The sequence below is a fragment of the Ranitomeya imitator genome, chromosome 3 (genome assembly GCF_032444005.1).
Source record: "Ranitomeya imitator isolate aRanImi1 chromosome 3, aRanImi1.pri, whole genome shotgun sequence".
In the NCBI taxonomy this organism is placed as follows: Eukaryota; Metazoa; Chordata; class Amphibia; order Anura; family Dendrobatidae; genus Ranitomeya; species Ranitomeya imitator.
The window spans coordinates 694,282,547-694,307,490 of NC_091284.1; positions in this window are offsets into that span (position 1 = coordinate 694,282,547).

Sequence of the window (24,944 nt, forward strand, 5' to 3'; positions counted from 1 at the left end):
TGGCTGTGTCTTTATTTACCATATAACTATAGGATTAGTAATGGATAGGTGTCTTATAGATGCTTCTCCATTACTAAGCCATGGTCTTGATGTCACCGGACAATACAAAGGTGATATCAGCCCCACAAATATGAATCCCACTTGCCACTGTTACAGGGCAAGTAGGAAGAACCGAGCAAAGCGCCAAAATTGGCACTTCTAATAGATGCACTTTTTCTGGGCAGCTGCGGGCTGCTATTTTAGGCTGGGGGCCTATATCAATGCCCCCTTACCAGCCTGAGAATACCAGCCCCCAGCTTTGAGCTTTAGCAAGTTTGGTTGTCAAAAATGGGGGGGACCCCATGCCTTTTATTAAATTAATTATTTAAATAATTAAAAATAAGGCGTGGGGACCCCTCTATTCTTGATAACCAACCTTGCTGAAGCTGACAGCTGAGGGTTGCAGCCCCAGCTGTAAGTTTTGCCTGGCTGGTTACAGAAAATATGGAGGAACCTATGCCGGGTTTTTCATTCATTTCGTTATATCGCAGGTGGCGGGTGAGGAATCCTCCATCATCCGTTCCTGCTGTCATTGTTATTAGCGGCAGCAGGTGTAGGTTGATGGGAGTAATAGTCCAAAAAGCCCCCACCTGCTGTCATTGTTCTGACTTGAATATAACTCTCATCATTCTCCTCTGCTTATGGCGATCGCCTGCAGCGCAAGGGAGAATGAGGAGAGCCATATTCAGCACCTGGAAACGGGGAACAGTACTTACTGTAGCGCTTCTTCCTCAACGCTGATGCGTTTCACATGGATGACATCCATGTGTGTTCTCCGTGTGCACGCGTGCAGGACATTTTGCTGCCCACGCTGACGGTAAATGGACATGTCTATGTGTGAGGCACATGGACACATGGTCCATGAAAACACAATGACATGCGCACAGACCCATTAATTTGAATGGGCCTATGTGTGTCTGTGTCTATGGTATGTGTGAAAACTGCCACATATACCAGAGACACTGATGTGTGAAAGAGGCCTAAAGCTGAGGAGGGAGAGAAGAGCGATTCTCCTCCTCCTATGCAGGGAGGGATAGTGATTGGTGGAGGGAACTGTTCCTAAGCTGCCTCCACCAATCACATATCTGTCCCTGCACACTATTTAATGTTGCAACTACGGTACTCACAAGTGCGAGATCCTTTTAGGAAAGCTGAGCAAACAACCCCATCATCCTTCAGAATACACTGCATCAATGGGTATATTCTGAAGGAAGATGGGGGTTCTAGTCATATTTAGTGTACATATACACTGTAATGTAGTGTCCAAAGTGTTTTTTGCAAATGTGACCACCTCCCTCATCTTTCAGAATACATCAATCTATACAGTAAGTGGGTGTATTCCTGAGGATGAGGAGGGTGGTAGTCACAATATACAGTACTGCAGACACTGTACTGTAATTCACAGATCCCCCATAACAGAGCGTCATCCACAGATAATATATTTGTATTTTAGTAAAGGTTTTTGCACGCTATTTGCCTCAAAATATTTTTTTTTTCCTCTCTAAAATCTAGGTGCGTCTTATAATCAGGTGTGTCTTATAAAGCGAAAAATATGGTAATAATAATAATAATAATCTTTATTTTTATATAGCGCTAACATATTCCGCAGCGCTTTACAAGTTGCACACATTATCATCGCTGTCCCCGACGGGGCTCACAATAAAAAATTCCCTATCTGTATGTCTATGGACTGTATGGTATATGCAAATTAAAATGAATATATTATTACAGAGTACAGAAAGCTCCATTCTAGCATTTTTTTTAATTTCAGCGCCAGAATGATGCTACTAATGGAACACACGGTCAAGGAAAAGCAAAAAAACACCTTAACATTGCTTAGAATGGAGTTGCTAGCAAAGGTACATGTAGCATGGAAAAAATAAGCCAATGAAAAACGGTGGTATTCTCCTAAAAAGTTCTCACAGCGAGGAAAAAAACTGACAAAACCAAATGAAAAAGAAAGTGGTGCTCACTATATGAAATCCCACATTTGTTTAAAACATGTGGCCAGGGAGAGAGGAAGAGCAGGTGCTTGGACTGGCCCACAATCCTCCCGTGGGCCTCTGTGAAGGAGTGGTCCACCACCCTCTTAGGTGAGCAGTAATTGGCACAATATATATGAATCACTATGTACAGGCAAAGGCGGCATCTTATTAATTTAACAATCTACCCAGTTCATTATCATACACGTTTGTGTTTGAGATTAATATCATACTAGATGGCCCATGCGAAATTTTCGCACATTGGTTGTCGGGGGCGCAGGCAATTTAAGGAAAATCAAGCTGGTGAAATGTTAAAGTATTTGATGAACACAGAGAGATATTTATATATGTAAATTGGTAATACAATAAATTGGTTTGATAAGAAGAGGCTCAAAAAATGTCTTGAGGTTGTGGTTGTTTTTTTTTCTGCAGGTTTCTGAAAATGAATTTTTAAACTGTATTTATTGATCAAATTGTGAATGTGTGGTTTGTTTGTGTCTTTCTTGCTGAAGGGGGCAAGTTTACCTTTCAAATGGTGTATTACTTGTGTGTGTGTGGGGCGAAGTAATCACTGAAAAGGCAGTGCATGTTTGCAAATGTGTTTACATATGTGACTCACTATTTGCATGTGTGGGGCGAAGTAATCACTGAAAAAGCAGTGCATGTTTACAAATGTGTTTGCATATGTGACTCACCTGCATTGAAGTGTGCAATCCTCGAATTTGCCTGAAATAGGCTGGGCAAGCACTTCGGCAAGCTGGAAAGACCCCAAGGCAAATGCCACCTGCAGGTAATTTAACCTTTGAAATGGTGTATCATTTGTGTGTGTCGGTGGATTATAAACGGAGCAAGTGTGCAATTGAATATGCAGTGCATGTTTACAAATATGTTTGCATATGTGACTCAAAAAAGGAAAAGAAAAGGATATGCACACCAATGGGATCAACCTTGATATTAGATTTTATTATTATAACTTATACATACACGGCAAGATAAGTAACAAATTTAAAAACAATTAAAAACCAAAATGGTTAAATAGCCCAGACATGGTAACCCCAAACAGACAGAAAAACACATAAATAGTAGTGCTTACATATAGAAAAATACACGGCATAAACAGGCTAGGTACAGGCAACCAAATATACATCTCCTTGACTAAATATCAAAACACTATTCAGTAAGCTGCCAGCTGACCCAATATATACCATTGATGGTATCACACAGGTTTTGATGCAAGGACATGGGAAATATGACAATAAATATCCTGTTCAGATAGAATATAACACCCATGCATCCTGCCAACCCTATATTGTGTAAAATTGTAATGCATTGCCAAAAACGCCACCTGGTACCTGATAACAAAAAAGTCCTATTGACCCCAGCCGCCATACAAATAATATCAAGCCTAAACAGAGTATCCTGGCTAATACCACTAACCCTCAATGAATGGCTGGCGTATAAAGTCCATAATGATGGTCAGATTTGCATTTGAAGAGGGCTGTCCATGCTCGGCGACCATCAAACTTAACTGATCTGGAATTGTTTTGTAAAGAGGAATGGTCAAAAATACCTTCATCCAGGATCCAGGACCTCATTAAAAGCTACAGGAAGCGACTAGATGCTGTTATTTTTGCAAAAAGAGGATCTACTAAATATTAATGTCACTTTTCTGGTGGGGTGCCCATACTTATGCACCTGTCAAATTTTGTTTGAATGCAGATTGCACATTTTCTGTTAGTACAATAAACCTCATTTCAAGGCAGAAACATTACTGTGTCCAACAGTTATTAGATATATGAAACTGAAATAGCTGTTGTAAAAAAAACAATTTTTATAAAACATTAAGCTTAAGATTAATAGGGGTGCCCAAACTTTTTCATATAACTGAATACTCGAGTATAAGCCGAGATTTTCAGCCCATTTTTGGGGGCTGAAACTCCCCCTCTCGGCTTATACTCGAGTCATACCCAGGAGTCGGCAGGGGAGGGGGAGCGGGGGCTGTCTTATTATACTCACCAACTCCTGGCACGGTCCCTGCAGGTCCCTGCTTCCCCGGCACCGGCAGCTTCTTCCTGTACTAAGCGGTCACATGGTACCGCTCATTACAGTAATGAATATGCGGCTCCACCTCCCATAGGGGTGGAGCCACATATCCATTACTGTAATGAGCGGTAACGGTGACCGCTCAGTACAGGAAGAAGCTGGGGCGCCGGGGAAGCAGGAACGGCACCGCGCCAGGAGCAGGTGAGTATAACGTGGAGGGGAGCACAGCGCGATATTCACCTGCTCCTCATTCCAGGCGCCGCTCCGTCTTCAGCGTCTTCTGCAGTGATACTCAGGTCAGAGGGCGCGATGACGTGGTTAGTGTGCGCCCTCTGCCTGAACGTCAGTGCAGAAGATGCTGAAGATGGAGCGGCGCCGGAACGAAGTCAGGTGAATATTGAAAGTGCTGGGGGCCTGAGCGACGGAGAGGTGAGTATGTGATTTTTTTTATCGCAGCAACAGCAAATGGGGCAAGTGTCTGTATGGAGCATCTTATGGGGCCATAACTCTTGTGCAGCACTATATGGGGCAAGTGTCTGTATAGGGCCATAATCAAAGTTTGTGCAGCACTATATGGGACAAGTGTCTGTATGGGGCCATAATCAATGTTTGTGCAGTACTATATGGGGCAAGTGTCTGTATGGGGCCATAATCAACGTTTGTGCAGCACTATATGGGGCAAATATCTTTATGCAGCATCTTATGGGGCAATAATCAACATTTGTGCAGCATTATATTGGGCAAATGTGTCTATGGAGCATCTTGTAGGGCCATTATTAACCTTTATGAAGGATTATATGGGGCATATTTTAATATGGAGCATCTTATGGGGCCATCATAAACTTTATGGAGCATTATTCAATATGGATATTCAAAAACACTTAACCTACTGATGTGTCAATTAATTTTACTTTTATTGACATCTATTTTTACTTTTGACATTTACCAGTAGCTGCTGCATTTCCCACCCTAGGCTTATACTCGAGTCATTAAGTTTTTCCAGTTTTTCGTGGCAAAATTAGGGGGGGTCGGCTTATACTCGGGTCGGCTTATTCTCGAGTATATATGGTATATTACCAATATCAGTGAAATTAGATTAGTGGCACTGTGCCAGCAGTAAAATTAAAAGACAAAACTGTTGGGGCTTTAAGGCTGTAAAGGTAAAGTAAAATGTTTAACTGCTTAGTGAAGGACTTCAATGACCAAGCCCAATTTTTCAAATACCACAAATATCAATGTATGTGGAAATAACGCTGAAATTCTTCAGCATATTTCAATAATTCTGAGACTGTTGTTTTTTGACACATTGCACTTCATATAAATAACAGAAAAACTGACTGGTACATCAAGAACTAGTCTGAACAGGTGCACACCAAAAAAAAGCAACTTATATATCAAAGCCTACATTTATGGGTTGGTCGGAACCTGATGTGATTAGATGTAGTTAAAATCACCACATGGTGAAGGGCGGAGTGCTCAGTCAGAAAGTTTAGCATATAAATAACAGAATAACTGACCAGCACAACAAGAAGTAGCCAACCTATAATTGTAGGCTTTACTAAGAAAGGTAATTCAGATATTAGCCAAAGGTAAGTGTTCACACTGGGCAGTTAGGTCAGGGACCCATAAGATTTATGAGATTACCCTGAAGTGTACACCCTTAAATCAAATAGGAATACCATCCAAACTAATATAAAATAACATTTCCCACATGTCTCTTTTACAGTATTTCAGCATCATTTTTCAAATGTCTTTTAATTTTGTTAGAATGTTAGAAGGGTTAAAATTTAGCAGAAATGTTTCACTTTTTCAAGGAAATTTACAAATCTTATTTTTTTATGGAGTTTTGAAGTGACTTTGAAGGACCTATATGTTAATCTGTGCAGGTCTGTTTTGGCACACCTGTTTAAAATTGACACATGCACAAAACATCGATATAACGGATAGGTTGTTGTTGTTTTAGCCTTTTTGGCCGTCATGCAGATCCTTCCTAACAATTCTGGTTGTTTGAATATTTTTCCAGGGTTGGTTAACTGTGGTAAAACACTTTTGGAAATGAATTAAACATTATGATTATGTCCAAAATATATTTGAAATTAAAATGTGATTCTTGCAATGTACCTGGTAATATGACAGAAAAAAAATTATACCACGAAAAAATGTGGAAGTCCCTAACAGCAGCAGGAGCAACATTGGCACTGATGGCATCAACCTTCCCAGCAGCAGCAGTAGTAATAGTACTAAAGCCAGATTACTAAGGATGAGGGAGCACTAAAATGCTCGGATGCTCGCAATTCATAATACTCCCATACTTGTTTTGAGTAACTAATATAATGGGAGCCAAGGAGAAAGCCAAGATTTTTTCCAGCAGACCCTTCTAAGAGGTCTGGGGGCAATGAAAATGTTCAAATGGAAGGGAAAAGTGCTGAATAGAAGGAGAACAGCATGGGGTCTTCCTGGAAGCATCTCTGACTCCCAGATCACTGCTGAGAACAATGGTGTTATACTTTTACTCCACTTTAATAAATGACAATAAAACATTTCTATCCAATGAGTAATGGCATTTTACAGGAAAAAAATGTTAAGACATTTTTTCCTGTATAATGTCTTGTATATAAAGCCAATTTAAAAAAAAGATTTTAAAAATATATAATTTAAGTAAACCAAGATAGTTTTTTTAAATGAAAAAATAGGAAATTTCAGTGGAATTAATGAAGGAAGCAAGAACTGCCAAAAATTAGGGACTTAGAGGGACTCAGATGCACCCTCTATTAGACATAAAGGAGGGCCTCATACACATTCTGTTCAAAATTGTCATGTATTGGTCTCCTAGACTTATAAAGGCTATGCACTTTTGAGAGTTATATATCAAGGAAATGTACTCCAGACCATGGAATAGTCCATGGATGAGAAATATAATACGGATACATTTTTTAACAAGATTTTTGAGGGATATATACCAACAAAATGTACTCCAGACCATGGAATAGTCTATGGGTGGTCAATATAATACCGAAAAGAGTATGTGCACATGTTGAGCAAAATTTCTGCACCATTTCTACATCTTTTGGCAGGAAAAGCGTAGCTGCAAAAACACACATTTTTGGTGAGGACAAAACACACCCAATCTGTGTGCACACAGCCTAAAAGTTTTTTAAGGCTTATATAGCAACAAAATGTACCCAAGAATAAGTAAAAGAATGAGCAATATAATAACCATAAATTTTTAAGCAAGTTTTTTGAGGGTTATATACCAAAAAAAGTACTGCAGACCACAGAACAACCTATAGATGAACCATACATTACTGATACATTTTTATCTTATAAAGGGTAAACTACTGTATATACCATTGACTTGGTATCGATCTTTATGCCTAAACAAGTTCACACACAAGTCGAGTCCTCTATCTTCTTTTGAGCAAGTGGTAACCCAAATTTTTTCATGAGGGACTGAAAAGTATCTAATGAATGCTGTCGTTAACGCAATGAATTAGGACCATCAAAAAGAAAATTGTACAGTAGCAAATCTGGAACCAGTTTTATAATGCACTCTACATTTAAGATATGTACTAAACATCTCAAAATAGTGACATGATGTGGAACAGTCCATGGGAACAAAAAGTGGAATAAAATGCGATCAATAAGAAGGATATAAATAAACATGGTACCACCGAAAACGTCATCTTGTCCTGCAAAAAAGAAGTCACCATACAGCTCCATCAATAAAATAAAAAAGTTATAGCTCTCAGAATAAATCGATGCAAAGATATATATTTTTTCTATGAAATAGATTTTATTGTGTAAAGGTGCTAAAACATAAATGAACGCTGTAATAGTACTGACCTGACGAATAAAACTGCCTTATCAATTCTACCACACGCAGAATGACATAAACCTCCCCCCAAAAATTCCTGAATTGCTGGTTTTTGTTCATTCTGCCTCCCAAAAATCAGAAATCAGAATAGAAAGCGATCAAAAAATGTCATGTGTCTGAAAATGGTACCAATAAAAACGTCACCTCATCCTGCAAAAAACAAGCTCCGACATGACTCTGTGGGCCAAAATGTGGAAAAATTATAGCTCTCAAAATATGGTGATGCAAAAAACTATTTTCTGCAATAAAAAGCGTCTTTTAGTGTGTGACAGCAGTCAAACATACCTGATATAAATCTAGTATCACTTATGCCGCACAAGGAACGCCGTAAAAAATAAATAAAACCAATTCTTCACCTGTTGTTGATTTTTTCATTTTGCCTCCCAAAGATCGTAGTAAGGCTCCATGCACATTTATCCTGTGCATTGCGCTGAGCGCTTACACCGGAGTTCATGTGTAAATCTCTGAAATATTCGACGGAAGATTCCCTATAATGAGGCAGATGGAGGCACTGCGGATGCCATCTGATCTGTGACCCAGTGGTGTCTGTCTTTTTCGGAATGTATAAAAGTGCCATCAGCCAGAATTTTGTGCATTTCTAAAAAGAAGGACACCGCTGACCAGAGTCCAGACAAAGTCCATAGTAACTCGGCTGCCTCATTATAGAGAATGGATCCCTCGGGGTTTTGATCTGAATCACGTCACTCCGAGATTTAGATGGAAACACCAAAGTAAGAGCTCAGCGTAGAGGGCCGGATAAATGTGTTCTGAAACGTTATGTAAAATGTTCCCAATAAAAGCTTCAACTCAATCCACAAAAAAAGCAAGTCCCTGCTCAGGTCTGTCATCTGTTAACCGAAATATAGGGGGCTTCTACATTACTGGTAGTACAAAGGCTCTGGAAAAACAAAATGGCTCCTCATCCTCCAAAAGAAATTCAGCAAATTTTCCACTCCCAAATCCAAATGCCCCCTCCTGTGAGCCCCACAGTGTGCCTAAACCATATAACGTCCACATGTTTGACATTTCTGAAGCGAAGAGAGCCCGCCTAACTTTTGGGTGCATGTCTCCGGAAGCACAGGCAGGGCATAATGTACTGGTGACTGACATGTACTGGTCACTTCGGCGTACTGTCACTACAACCGCATTTTGCAATTTTCACTTGGCAACATTCATTGCTGCTTTTTTCTGGAAAACGTCTATGGAGTCAAAATCGGCAGTACACCTGTAGATAAATTCACAAAGGGGTATAATTTCTAAAAAGGAATCACTTGAAGGGGATTCTGCTCTTTTAGCAATTAGGGGCTCTGTAAATGGTGCCCGCAAAACTGTTCTAGGAACATCTCCTCTACAGGAGACAAATAGCACTCCGTTCCTCCCGAGTCTTTCCGTATGGCTAAGTAGTACTGTACAGCCGTATATGGGGTATTGCAATTGGGGACAAATTATGGTGCCATTTTTACCCACTTATTTGTGAAATTGTAAAATTTGGGGCTAAGCAAAAATTGGTGGTGAAAGTGTAGTTATTTTTTCTTCACAGCCCAATGGTATAAAACTCTGTGCACACCTGTGGTGTCAATATGATCACTGCACCCCTAGGTGAATTCATTGAGATGTGTAATTTGTAAATTGGGGCAACTTATGAGGGGTTCTGCTGTTCTGGCATGTCATGGGCTCTCCCAATGGGTCATGGCACCCAGGGCCGGACTGGCCATCGGGCAGTTCTGGCAAATGCCAGAAGGGCCGATGGCAGTAGTGGGCCGCTCAAGTGTGCCGCTGTTGGCACACTCCCCCCGCTGTTGGCACACTCCCAGCCCCGCACTCAACTATACCGGCGTCATAGACGCCGGTACAGTTGAATGCAATGATGGGGAGAGAGCGTCTGCTGTCGATCCCTCTTCCATCATTCCCCGCTCTATCTGCCGCTTACACTGCGGGTGCGTGATGACATCATATCATCGCGCACCTGCTGTGTGACCAGGCGGTCAGACTGCAGCTGCTGAGACCGGAGCCAGGAGCAGCGCGGGGCAAGAGGAAAGGTGAGTAGAGTCAGTGTTTTTTTTTATTATTACATGGCATGGCTGCATTACATTCTATGGGGCTGGGCAGCGCTGCATTATATTGTATGGTGGCTGTGCTGCATTACATTCTATGGGGGCTGGCTGCATTACATTCTATGGGGCTGCGCTGCATTACATTCTATGGGGCTGTGCTGCATTACATTCTATGGGGGCTGGCTGCATTACATTCTATGGGGGCTGGCTGCATTACATTTTATGGGGCTGTGCTGCATTACACTCTATGGGGCTGTGCTGCATTACATTCTATGGGGGCTGTGCTGTATTACATTCTGTGGGGCTGTGCTGCATTACATTCTATGGGGTCTGTGCTGCATTACATTCTATGGGGGCTGGCTGCATTACATTCTATGGGGATGTGCTGCATTACATTCTATGGGGCCTGTTCTGCATTACATTCTATAGGGGCTGGCTGCATTACATTCTATGGGACTGTGCTGCATTACATTCTATGGGGCTGTGCTGTATTACATTCTATGGGGACTGGCTGCATTGCATTCTATGGGGACTGGCTGCATTACATTCTATGGGGACTGGCTACATTATATTCTATGGGGCTGTGCTGCATTACATTCTATGGGGATGTGCTGCATTACATTCTATGGGGCCTGTGCTGCATTACATTCTATAGGGGCTGGCTGCATTACATTCTATGGGGCTGGGCTGCATTACATTCTATGGGGCTGTGCTGCATTACATTCTATGGGGACTGGCTGCATTACATTCTATGGGGACTGGCTGCATTACATTCTATGGGGGCTGGCTGCATTACATTCTATGGGAACTGGCTGCATTGCATTCTATGGGGGCTGGCTGCATTACATTCTATGGGGGCTGGCTACATTACATTCTATGGGGATTGGCTGCATTACATTCTATGGGGGCTGGCTGCATTACATTCTATGGGGACTGGCTGCATTACATTCTATGGGGGCTAGCTGCATTACATTCTATGGGGGCTGGCTGCATTACATTCTATGGGGACTGGCTACATTACATTCTATGGGGCTGTGCTGCATTACATTCTATGGGGGCTGTGCTGCATTACATTCTATGGGGCTGTGCTGCATTACATTCTATGGGGACTGGCTGCATTACATTCTATGGGGGCTGAGCTGTAATGCTGGATACAGCTGTGATTATATGTTATATAGTCCTGTTACACTCCCCTCACTTCTTGTAACCTACAAGTGTACAAAGATATTATACAGTCACCATGTGACAAGTGGGCCTGTGTGACTTCAAATGCCAGGGCTGAATTTTAGTCCCAGTCCGGCCCTGATGGCACCTGCAAACAATAACAGTAAAATCTGGTGCTCCTTGCCTTCTGAGCTTTGCACTGTGCCTGAGAAATATTTCCTGATTACATGTAAGGTACTGGCACACTCAGGAAAAAATGAACCTCTGTTTATTGTAAGAAAAAATCCTATTAGCCCTTAGAAAAATTAAATACTTGTGGCTAAAACAACATTTTAGTGAAATGTAATTTATTTTTTCTTTACTGCTCAATGGTATAAAATTCTGTAAGCCACATGTGGTGTCAATATGATCACTGCACCCCTAGATGAATTTATTGGGAAGTGTAATGTGTAAAATAAATTCACATAAATGGGGTTTCTGTTGTTCTGGCACCTCAGAGGCTCTGCAAATGTAAAATGGCACCCTCAAACCATTCCAGCAAAATCTGAACTCCAATATGGCACCTCTTCCATTCTGAGCTTTGCAGTGTGCCTCAAAAGTAGTATTCCCCAACATATGGGGGTATCAACATGCTCAGAAGAAATTGCACAACAAATTGTGCAGCACCTGAGTGTTCAAGGTTCTCACCACGCATCAAAATACATTCCTTGAGAGGGTCTAGTTTCCAAATAGGGGGGTTTCCACTGTTTAGGCACATCACGGGCTCTCCAAATGGGGCATGATGTCCGCTAATGATTCCAGGAAATTTTACATTCAAAAACTCAAATGACGTTCCTTTCCTTCTCAGCGCTGCCATGCCCCCAAACAGTAGCTTTCTCCCTCATATGGGGTATCATCATACTTAGGAGAAATTGCACTATAAATTGTATGGTGCAATTTTTCTGATACCCTTATGAAAATGCAACATTTGGGGCTAAAACATATTTGTGGGGAAAATGTGATCTTTTTTATTTTCACAGCTCAACGTTATAAACTTCGGTGAAGCACCTTAGGGTTCAATGTGTTCACCACACATTTAGATCAGCTCCCTGAGAGATCTAGTTTCCAAAATGTTGTTACTTGTGGGGGATTTTCACTGTTTAGGCACATTAAAGACTCTCCAAATGCAACATGGCATCCGGCAATTGTTCCAGCAAATTTTGCCTTCAAAAAGTCAAATGGCGCTCCTTCCTTTCCGAGCTCTTCCGTGCACCCAAACAATGGTTTTCTCCCTCATATTGGGTATTGAAATGCTCAGGAGAAATTACACAACAGATTTTGGGGTCCATTTTTTCCTGTTACTGTTATCAAAATAAAAAAAAATTGGATCTGAAGTAAAAAAATTTTTGAAAAAACGTTAAATGTTAATTATTTTTTCCACATTACAAAAATTCCTGTGAAGCACTTGAAGGGTTATAAACTTTTTGAATGTGGTTTTGAGCACCATGAGGGGTGCAGTTTTTAGAATGGTGTCACTTTGGTGCACTTTCTCTCATATAGATACCTCAAAGTGACCTCAAATGTGATGTGGTCCTTAAAAAATAGTTTTGTAAATTTAGTTGGGAAAATGAAACTTTTAACACATAACTTCCTAACTAAAAAAAATGTTGGTTCTAAAATTGTGAAAATGTAAAGTAGACATATGGGAAATGTTATTTATTTGACTTTTTTGTGAGACATATCTCTGTGATTTAAGGCCATGAAAATTAAAAGTTTGAAATTTTCACCAAATTTCCATTTTTTTCACAAATAAACGCAAGTCAAATAGAAGAAATTTTACCACTGTCATGAAGTACAATATGTCACGACAAAAAAATGTTAGAATCACCGGGATCCATTGAAGTGTTCCAGAGTTATAACCACATAAAGTGATAGTGGTCAGAATTGTAAAAATTGGCCTCGTCATTAACGTGCAAACCACCTTCGGGGGTAAAGGTTTTAAAGATCATTTCACCTTCAGCTTGCTTAACTGTTCACAATAATAGTAATTTTGACTAGTGGTGCCCAAACATTTACATGCCACTTTATATATTATACAAGTGCCATTCAGCACTCGGTATAATTGACATTATCTTTATTTTGAAAGTTGATGTGATTATGACAATGCCAAATCTATATAGCATTTAATGCTTTATTAAAAACTCATAAAAAAGACACACTTAAAAAAATTCCTTTTTTTTAATATTCAGTATCTGAGACCTATAATGTTTTTATTTTCCTTCAGATTCGTGTGATACAGTAGCTTGTTTTTGCAGGTTTTCACTACTATAATTTTGGGGTACATACAACTTTTTGATCACTTTTAATTTTATTCTTGGAAGCAAGCATGAACAATAAATTTGAATTTTTTTTTATTTTAATGGATGCGACCTGTGACATTGAAAACATTATCTTTACATATGTTGGCAATTAACTATGTACTGTGTTTTTCATCCTGCTTATAGTTGCAGACCTTTTGCTCTAGGTAATACATGCTGGATGTAAGTTCTTATATTCAGAATGATGCTGCCTGGTCACACGTATCTGCAAGATCTATGGACACCTTTGAAAAATGACCTTTACTTATGTTGATTGTTTCTTTTAATTAAAAAAAGTTGCAGAAATATTCACATCCATTCTCCATTTCATTATTCATTTTCAAACCCACTGATAAACATGTTTCAACCTTGCTCATAGTTTCAGACTTTTCTCTCTCAGTAATAAATGATGGATATATGGTTTGTGTGCTCAGGATTCTGCTGCCTCTTCTAGATCATGTAACTTTTGCTTTTCTTCATATCTACATTTTGAGTGTGCTGGCCTCTCTAATAACTTGAATAAAATAAAAAGAATAAAAAAAGAATAAAAACTGAAAATGTAGGCCCCTTAAAAAATAGTGAGGAAAGAATGGTTGTAGATGACGAGGAAAAAGCTAACATATTAAACACCTTCTTCTCCACGGTATTCACGGTGGAAAATGAAATGCTAGGTGAAATCCCAAGAAACAATGAAAACCCTATATTAAGGGTCACCAATCTAACCTAAGAAGAGGTGCGAAACCGGCTAAATAAGATTAAAATAGATAAATCTCCGGGTCCAGATGGCATACACCCACGAGTACTAAGAGAACTAAGTAATGTAATAGATAAACCATTATTTCTTATTTTTAGGGACTCTATAGCGACAGGGTCTGTTCCGCAGGATTGGCGCATAGCAAATGTGGTGCCAATATTCAAAAAGGGCTCTAAAAGTGAACCTGGAAATTATAGGCCAGTAAGTCTAACCTCTATTGTTGGTAAAATATTTGAAGGGTTTCTGAAGGATGTTATTCTGGATTATCTCAATGAGAATAACTGTTTAACTCCATATCAGCATGGGTTTATGAGAAATCGCTCCTGTCAAACCAATCTAATCAGTTTTTATGAAGAGGTAAGCTATAGACTGGACCACGGTGAGTCATTGGACGTGGTATATCTCGATTTTTCCAAAGCGTTTGATACCGTGCCGCACAAGAGGTTGGTACACAAAATGAGAATGCTTGGTCTGGGGGAAAATGTGTGTAAATGGGTTAGTAACTGGCTTAGTGATAGAAAGCAGAGGGTGGTTATAAATGGTATAGTCTCTAACTGGGTCGCTGTGACCAGTGGGGTACCGCAGGGGTCGGTATTGGGACCTGTTCTCTTCAACATATTCATTAATGATCTGGTAGAAGGTATACACAGTAAAATATCGATATTTGCAGATGATACAAAACTATGTAAAGCAGTTAATACAAGAGAAGATAGTATTCTGCTACAGATGGATCTGGATAAGTTGGAAACTTGGGCTGAAAGGTGGCAGATGAGGTTTAACAATGATAAATGTAAGGTTATACACATGGGAAGAAGGAATCAATGTCACCATTACACACTGAATGGGAAACCACTGGGTAAATCTGACAGTGAGAAGGACTTGGGGATCCTAGTTAATGATAAACTTACCTGGAGCAGCCAGTGCCAGGCAGCAGCTGCCAAGGCAAACAGGATCATGGGCTGCATTAAAAGAGGTCTGGATACACATGATGAGAGCATTATACTGCCTCTGTACAAATCCCTAGTTAGACCGCACATGGAGTACTGTGTCCAGTTTTGGGCACCGGTGCTCAGGAAGGATATAATGGAACTAGAGAGAGTACAAAGGAGGGCAACAAAATTAATAAAGGGGATGGGAGAACTACAATACCCAGATAGATTAGCGAAATTAGGATTATTTAGTCTAGAAAAAAGACGACTGAGGGGCGATCTAATAACCATGTATAAGTATATAAGGGGACAATACAAATATCTCGCTGAGGATCTGTTTATACCAAGGAAGGTGACGGGCACAAGGGGGCATTCTTTGCGTCTGGAGGAGAGAAGGTTTTTCCACCAACATAGAAGAGGATTCTTTACTGTTAGGGCAGTGAGAATCTGGAATTGCTTGCCTGAGGAGGTGGTGATGGCGAACTCAGTCGGGGGGTTTAAGAGAGGCCTGGATGTCTTCCTGGAGCAGAACAATATTGTATCATACAATTAGGTTCTGTAGAAGGACGTAGATCTGGGGATTTATTATGATGGAATATAGGCTGAACTGGATGGACAAATGTCTTTTTTCGGCCTTACTAACTATGTTACTATGTTACTATGTTACTATGAATGCTTCCACCTTATTTTCTCTTTAATTACTTTTGTACAACCATTTACCCCGCCTGCTGCTATCTGTAAGACTAGTAGAAGGTAGGGGAAGAGCAGAAAAAGCTACCAGTGTCAGGAGCAATGATTTTTCTTAGATAATTTTTCAGATTAGCTAGTTATTTGAAGGACTTACAGACACTCTGAGGCAGTAATATTGTAATAAATTGTTAAAGGGAACCTGTCACCCCCAAAATGGAAGGTGAGCTAAGCCCACCGGCATCAGGGGCTTATCTAGAGCATTCTGGAATGCTGTAGATTAGCCCCCAATGTAACCTGAAAGACGAGAAAAAGAGGTTAGATTATTCTCACCCAGGGGCGGTCCCGCTGCGGTGGGCATCGCGGTCCAGTCCGGGGCCTCCCATCTTCTTACGTTCACATCCTCTTCTTGTCTTCACGCCACAGCTCCAGCGCAGGCGTACTTTGCCTGCCCTGTTGACGGCAGAGCAAAGTACTGCAGTGCGCAGGTGCCGGGAAAGGTCAGAGAGGCCGCAGTGTGAAGACAAGAAGAGGACGTCATCATAAGAAGATGGGAGGCCCCGGACCGGACCGTGACACCCATTGGACCGGACCGCAGCGGGGAACGCCCCTGGGTGAGTATAATCTAACCTCTTTTTCTCATCTTTCAGGATACATTGGGGGCTTATCTACAGCATATTACAGAATGCTGCAGATAAGCCCCTGATGCCGGTGGGCTTAGCTCAACTTCCATTTTGGGGGGTTCGATTTGAAAAGTTGCTTAATTTTGCAATTAAGAAACATGTAAAGAAGATACAAATGTTCAGTGTACATATCCTTTAAAACAGCAATTAAAAGTGACCAAATCCTTGTAGACCTGCAGATGTTGCTCCTCTTTCATTATTATCCTCTGACTTAATATCCTTTTATCCCTGTGTCTGTTATAATCATCTCTCATTCTTATTCTCTGACTTAATCGTGATAACAGATGATTCTAAATGCAATAAAAAAAAAGCTCAGCAAGAATTTCTAATCTACAAAGATGTTATTACATTGTCGTTTGTAAATGTGCAGGTTTCATCTGCAGTACACTTTAAATGATTGCATGGTATAGAAGATCTATTTTACGGAATGAAAATCCTTTAATTCACTTCTGCTTTCTAGTGATTATTTAATTTGTCCAATGCCATTTGCGACTGAGCATATTTGACTTTGCTTTCCCTGATAGTTTAGCTAAATTTGCTCTGGTTAGAGCTCTGTTCTATCATCCATGAAACTATGATTAACCCCTTCACCACCTTGGGTTTTTTCCATTTTTGAGTTTCTGATTTTTGCTCCTCTTCTTCCCAGAACCATAACTATTTTATTTTTTTCTTCAATATGGCCATGTGATGGCTTGTTTTTTTTGTGGGATGAGTTGTACTTTTAAATGACACCATTGGTTCTGCCATATAGTGTACTGGAATATGGGGAAAAAAATCAAAATCCGGTGAAATTGCAAAAAAAAACGAAATTTCACCATTTTTTTTTTCTTTACCATGTTCACTAAATGCTAAAACCAACTTGCCATTGTGATTCTCCAGGTCATTACGAGTTCATAGATACCAAACATGTATAGGGTATTTTTTAATCAAGTGGTGAAAAAAAATCCCAAATTTCTAGAAAAAAGTCACCATTTTCCAAGACCCATAGCGTCTACATTTTTTGTGATGATCTCGGGTCGAGTGAGCTCCAAGCTGACGTTTTTAATGATACCATTTTGGTGTAGATACGATCATTTGATCGCCCATTATTGCATTTTAATGCATGTTGTGGCGACCAAAAAAAAATGTGTTTCTAGTGTTTTTTTTTTTCTTATCCATTTAACAATCGGATTCATTCTTTTTATTTATTGGTAGTTTGGGCCATTTTGAATGTGGCGATACCAAATATGTGCATTTTTTTATTATGGTTTTATTTTGAATAGGGCGAATGGGGGTGATTTGAACTTTTATATTTTTTAATTTTTTTATATTTTAAAAACTTTTTTTTCTACTTTACACTTGCTTTAATAGTCTCCATGGGAGACTAGAAGCTGCGATCATCCGATCTCTTGTGCTCCACAGAAATGCTCACTTGATATAAGCGCCAAAGCGCTCATAACTAACCAGCAATGACCACTACAGGGGTTTCCTGCAGACCTCAGGTTGTCATGCCAACCTATCGGCAACCCACAGTCATGTGACATTGACGCTGATGGGTGGGATTAGTGACGTGCTTCCGGCACAAGCATGTTAAATGCCAAGGTCAGAGATTGACAGCGGCATTTAACATGTTAACAGCCACAGGTAGATCGCAATTCCACCCGAGGCTGTTAGGGACACATGTCAGCTAATGAAAGAGTAAGCAAGTTGCAGGATGCAGTGACGGACAGGATGAAGAGCAAGCGTTAACAGGTTTAATAACAGGTGAATACTCCACTCAGGGAGGTAAAGGGTTAAACAGTGAAGTAAACAGTATAGATAGCAAAAGATATTGGGAGGTAAAGAGTAGCAGTTCTAGTAATGACAGTTCCTGTGAACCACTTGTGTCAGAAGTTCCTCAAACTGTAACTCCTGCTGGGACCTCAATAGCTCCGGCAATGGCTGGCATGGTGTCTTTTCCAGGAAGGTCCTGTGGGCAATAATGCCCTGCCTTCTGGCAGCAGCAGTCAGTCTCCGGTACCTTCCGCTGAGCCTAGTCCATATGCTTCACTGGCTGATAAGGGTGCAGGCCACAGTACTGTACAAGCCCAACATGGCTGAGCAAATATCAGCTGGCAAAATCAGGGTCTCCCATGAGCAGGAAAGTATATGCTGATAAGTTGGGTTACACAAGTCTATCCAGTACTCGGTTCTCTCTTTGCGGCACGTGTGCTGTACTCACGGTCAGGAAGCACATGGCATCTTGATCTCTGTCAGCTACTGGGCCTGCTCCTGCCAAGACTGAAGCGCCGACAACCACTGGTGCACTGCTTCTCTGGCGGGGTGCTGCACCTGATCTCTATTTGGCAGCACGCACACAGTACTCAATAGCCCGGAACATTCAGCACCTTGCTCTGTGGTGATCAACGGGCAACCTGCAAATTTTTCCTCACAGTCTCTGTCAGCAGTGGTGGTGGGGGTGCTTGAGCATGGGGCTGCGCTATACAGATGCTCTGGCATCACTGCACTCACTAGTCCCTGTGGCTGGTGGTGGGAGACAATGGGCGCTAACCTAGGCATAGCTGGTGCTCCCAGGATGGAACACTTCTCTCCCTGGCTGCTGCTGGACACACCTGGCTCTGCACTCTCTGCAGCAGTCCCTCCCTTTGGATTGCTGCTGAGCACACTGCTCCCCTCAGTGTGGTAGTCCTCTTCAGACGGTAGTGCCCTGAAGCAGCGCCGGTACTCTGCGGTGGGGAGGGGAAGCGGAGCACGCCACTTACCTTTGTCCGCGTTGCCATGGGTTGGTGCCCAACTGCTCTGCTGTGCTCGCTTTCCCCTTTTATCTCTCCGCCCCCCTCGGTCAGGAGGAAGTCCTCCCTCACTCCAGATTCTCCCAGTCAGCAAAGGAAAGTCCGCCTCACTAAAGCTTCCCCCCTGGAACAGAGGATACAGCCTTCCCAGTTCAGGACCCGGCACACAGGTACCCGCGGTCTGGTCATCCCCCTAACAAAATCAGCTGACATGTACCGGAAAAGTAGCGAGCTCAGTGCCAGAGCCCGCAGCATATGGGGGGAGCCAACCTTAGACGTACACATACGTCTAAGGTGTTAAACGGGTTAATTGAATGATCTAAATTATATAGAATTCCTTAATACACTTTGAATTCTTCTTTTAATGATGTTTAATATTCAATAATATACAGAATTGAATAGATCAACAAGCAAGACAACTTGTTAGCTACAAAAATAGTGGAGACTACACTTGTAGAACAGTAAATGACAAAGTGAAATATGGAGTGCTGAATCGCGTTAGACACAAAGAAAGAATTGTTTGAGTGTGGATGAAGCCTGTATGACAAAGAAGACGTGCTCCAAACAATTTTAAAATTAGATCTCCCCATACTGTATGACATTAGTTGCACAAGAATTTTTTAGAGGCCTGTGGATCAGGCCTCTATAACAGACTACATGCTATAAACAATTTAAAAGTGAGATGTTCCCTACTGTAGGACATTAGTAACAGAATAATTTTTTTGGTGCCTGTGGATTAGGCCTCTATAACAGACTAGATTCTGCAAGCAATTTGAAGGTGAGATGTTCCCTACTGTACAACGTTAGTAACACAAGAATGTTTGGGGGGCCTGTAGATCAGGCCTATATAACAGACTAGATGCTGCAAACAATTTGAAAGTGAGATATCCCCTACTCTACGACGTTAGAAAAAGAAGAATTTTTTGGGTGCCTTCGGATTAGGCCTTTATAACAGACTAAAATATTTTCCCACACTTTTTATGTTTCAATTTTTTTCCTGATTTTATAAAATTTTGCTAATTTTTCTGCTCATGAATGCAAATGTGCCATATTTGTGCCGAATTTATGTTTAGCGATCACTTTCCGAATAAATTTGCTCATCACTATTCTAAATGTAATGTAAGAAATGCAATGCAATGTTTTTAGGGGTATTGTTTTCTACAGCATTCAATGTATGGGAAAAACAACCTGGGAATATTATTGTCCAGGAAAGTATGATTAGTGATGTGAAACACAAATCAATTTTTTAAAAAAATTTTAAGTGGTGAAAAAAGACCAGTAATGTTCTTCATTTTCAGTGAGGAGCCCATGGGCATATATATCAACCAATCACTACATTTCCCATCATTGGTGAAAATCAGTGCCAAATTTGCCATCATTCATCTCATTGGTCAATATGTATTCACATGTATCACTCAATCATGAGCTCACCGCTAATCACAGGGACTATCCGTGAGAAACAGAAACGTGATGTACCACACTGTGCAATCATTTCCAGGTCGTTACGATGATGTGCGCATGCTTGTGCATAACTGCAGCTCGCCAGTTACGGGTACTCACCATGAGACACATATCCATGGTGCATAGTGATTGGTTGATATATATGCTCATTGGCTCCATGTACTGAGTAATCTGACTGGTTGACCTTAAAATGGCATAATTCATAACCAAATCTTTAATAGGTCAGGTAATCCATTTGCTTGCTCATTCGAGCCTCAGTTCCCTGATGACGCCAATTTAGTCTGGTGAAACATGTTGGGGAGGTTTATGGTTGTCCTTTATTAGCATAGGTCACATGTATGGATGTTGAATACACATAGTAGCACATGACAGTGTAGGTCAGCGGCTGCACTGAGCTGCATTCAGACTACAAGAGCGATATTGATTAGGGGTACTAATAAATTGAGTGGTCTCTATAAATAATGTGATTGGTACCATGCTCAAATGTGACTGAACTGATGCTGACCTTTGTAATTTTTCATTTTGTATTCCAATTAAATGGTGCAATAATAATTATATTTTGTCTTTAGTTAGGGTTTTCTTGCCTTTGGCAATTTGTTAATTATGTTTACCCTGCGCTGACTTTTCTGAACAGCTCAGTTTTTGTAGCAGTTACAGGATGCCACATGTCACAATGCAACATCATAGGAAATAATTCCGTGCTATGTCGCAAAGTGGCCCTATGGTTTCAGTGTCACGTGGCACATGTCGCACTCCAGCCCTGGCCTTTGATGACAGATGAAAAGAAGTGTGCTGCAGAATCTGAATCAGGTTAATTAGAAGTCTCTTACTATAGAGATACATAACTATAAGGGTATATGCACATGATGCGGATTTTGCTGCGGATCCGCAGTGTTTCCGCAGCAGTTTCCTATGCGTTTACAGTTTAATGTAAACCTATGGGAAACCAAAAACGCTGTGCATATGCTGCGGGAAAAAACGCAGCGGTTTACATTCCGCAGCATGTCACTTCTTTCTGTGGATTCCACAGCGGTTTTACAACTGCCCCTATGGAAAACCGCAGTTGTAAGACCGCAGTGAAAACCGCAGAAAAACCTCGGTAAATCCACGGTAAATCTGCGATAAATCTGCAGCGGTTTTCCTCTGCGGACTTATCAAATCCGCTGCAGAAAAATTCGCAGTGGACCAGAATACGTGTGCACATAGCCTCAGTACAAAGTGATGTACACCCAAATATATAAGATATTACAATGTATGCCATCATTATCTTGTGTAATAAAATATCTATAATATAACACTGGGAGCGTCACTCTGTCCGAAGCCTTTATAGACTGCGCAAGCGCAAGTACCGGTGCAGTCTGGCCCCCACAGAGTGACGCTCCCAGGAGATTGCGGTATGCGTAAACACTGAACGCACACCGCGATCTCCACCGGAGAGTCAGGGACCGCCAGGAGGGTAAGTATATTCACCTGTCCCCCGTTCCAGCGCTGTGTGCGGCTCCGTCTCCCGGGTCCTCTGCTGTGACGTTCACAGTTCAGAGGGCACGGTGACGCAGTTAATGCGCGCCGGCGCCGCCCTCTGACTGAACAGTCACAGCCAGAGGAGCCGGAAGATGGCGGCGCGCAGCGGTTGAACGGGACAGACAGGTGAGTATAGCAAGTGCTGGGGGCCTGAGCTAGCGGTGATACCGGCACCTGACCCCCACAGCGCGCCGGTGTCCCCGCCTGCTCAGGCCCCCAGCACTCGGCGCCCAGCGACAATAGGTGAGTATGGTATTTTTTTTTTATGTATGGCAGCAGCATACGGGGCATATGCAATGGAGCATCTTATGGGGGGCATATAATACGATGGAGCATCTTATGGGGGGCATATAATACAATGGAGCATCTTATGAGGGGCATACAATACAATGGAGCATCTTATGGGGGGCATATAATACAATGGAGCATCTTATGGGGGGCATATTATACAATGGAGCCTCTTATGGGGCCATCAACCATAATGGAGCAGTGTACGGGGGCATATATTATGGAGCATCTTATGGGGGCCATAAACCTTTAAGGAGTAGTGTACGGGGGCATACACACTGGAGCGTCTTATGGGGGCCATAAACCTTTATGGAGCAGTGTACGGGGGCACACACACTGGAGCGTCTTAAGGGGGCCATAAACCTTTATGGAGCAGTGTACGGAGGCATACACTATGGAGCATCTTATGGGGGCCATCAACCTTTATGGAGCAGTGTACGGGGGCATATACTATGGAGCATCTTATGAGGGCCATCAACCATAATGGAGCAGCTTATGGGGCATATGGATGGGAGAAGCAAATTAAAGAATGGTGGCGCAGGATGGGAGCAGCACATGACAGAACGGGGGTGCAGGATGGAAGCAGCACATGACAGAATGGGCGCAGGATGGGAGCAGCACATGACAGAACAGGGGCACAGGATGGGAGCAGCACATGACAGAACGGGCGCACAGGATGGGAGCAGCACATGACAGGATGGGGGCGCAGGATGGGAGCAGCAAATGACAGAATGGAGGCGCAGGATAGGTGCAGAACATGTCAGAATGGAGGCGCAGGATGGGTGCAGCACATGTCAGAATGGGGGCGCAGGATGGGAGCAGCTCATGTCACAATGGGGGGCGCAGTTTGGGAGCAGCACATGACAGAATGGGGGCGCAGGATGGGTGCAACACATGGCAGGATGGGGGCGCAGGATGGGTGCAGTACATGTCAGAATGGGGGTGCAGGATGGGTGCAGCACATGACAGGATGGGGACGCAGGATGGGTGCAGCACATGACAGGATGTGGACGCAGGATGGAGCAGCTTATGACAGGATGGGGACGCAGGATGGAGCAGCTCATGACAGGATGGGGACGCAGGATGGAGCAGCTCATGACAGGATGGGGACGCAGGATGGAGCAGCACAGCAGCACATACCAGGATGGAGACCATATACCAATATAGATGCTCGCCACCCGGCCGTAGAACGGGTTCAATAGCTAGTCAATAAATAACTATACTCAGTTCCAGGAATTTCTAGGATGAAAGAGAAGTAAGACAAAATATTTTAATTGTGTTGAGCTACAGATATTTAACTAGTCCATGTCAGAGCATGCAGTTTGAATATAAGAAATGTAATATAATGACAAGCCCCTGGTACGACAGAGGTATAAACATTTACGATTTGTCAGAATTCATGAAGTCTGCTAGTTTCATGATAGAAAATATAGCATGCATTATCAACCTACTGACATTGTTATATCACTGCAGCATAAAGACAGACTGCTGTCTACATCAGTAAAATAATTATAATGACCTTTATTCATATAAGGAAAAAAAGAAATGTACAAAATGACAAACAATTGTAAATAATAATTATGCTTCTAAGTCCTTATTCACACATCTGTGATTTTTATCGTACATAAAAAACAATCTAATTTTCCTCAGTGGTTTGGATCTAATTTTCATCAGGGATTTACATCTATTTTTATAAGGTTTTGGTCGGGGTTTCAGTTTTTACCATCAGCATTTTATTAGTGATTTTCACTAATAAAAGAAATTGCAGAGCTTTTTCTATACATTAGGGCTTGTGCACATGACCGTAATAATCAGACAAGTGCTATCTGTTGTTTTGAAATATAGCACTTGACTCCATGTTATTCAATGAGACCATCGTGCACATGTCCAAGAAAAAAATAGCAACATGGCTGAGTTTCCTCTGATATTTGGATCAGCCATTTAAGACTATGGGTCCGAGTGCTGTCCAATTATCATGGACAGAATGAATGGAAAAGTCATAGAAATTTTTATTTTCTCCATCCCTGAGAAAATCGGATCTCACTCTGATCACCCTCTGATAAGTCTGATCAAAGTGTGATTAGCATAATCAGACAGATGTACCTGGATTTTCTTGGATGAGAGATAATATGGTTGTGTGCCCTAACCTTGGTATGTTAAAAAACGGATAGTACATGGTTGATGTTAGATTATAATGTGTACTGTCAGACTTACTGTGGGGGAAAAAAGATTTAGTCAGCCACCAATTGTGCAAGTTCTCCCACTTAAAAAGATGAGAGAGGCCTGTAATTGACATCATAGGTAGACCACAACTATGAGAGGCAAAATGAGAAAACAAATCCAGAAAATCACCTTGTC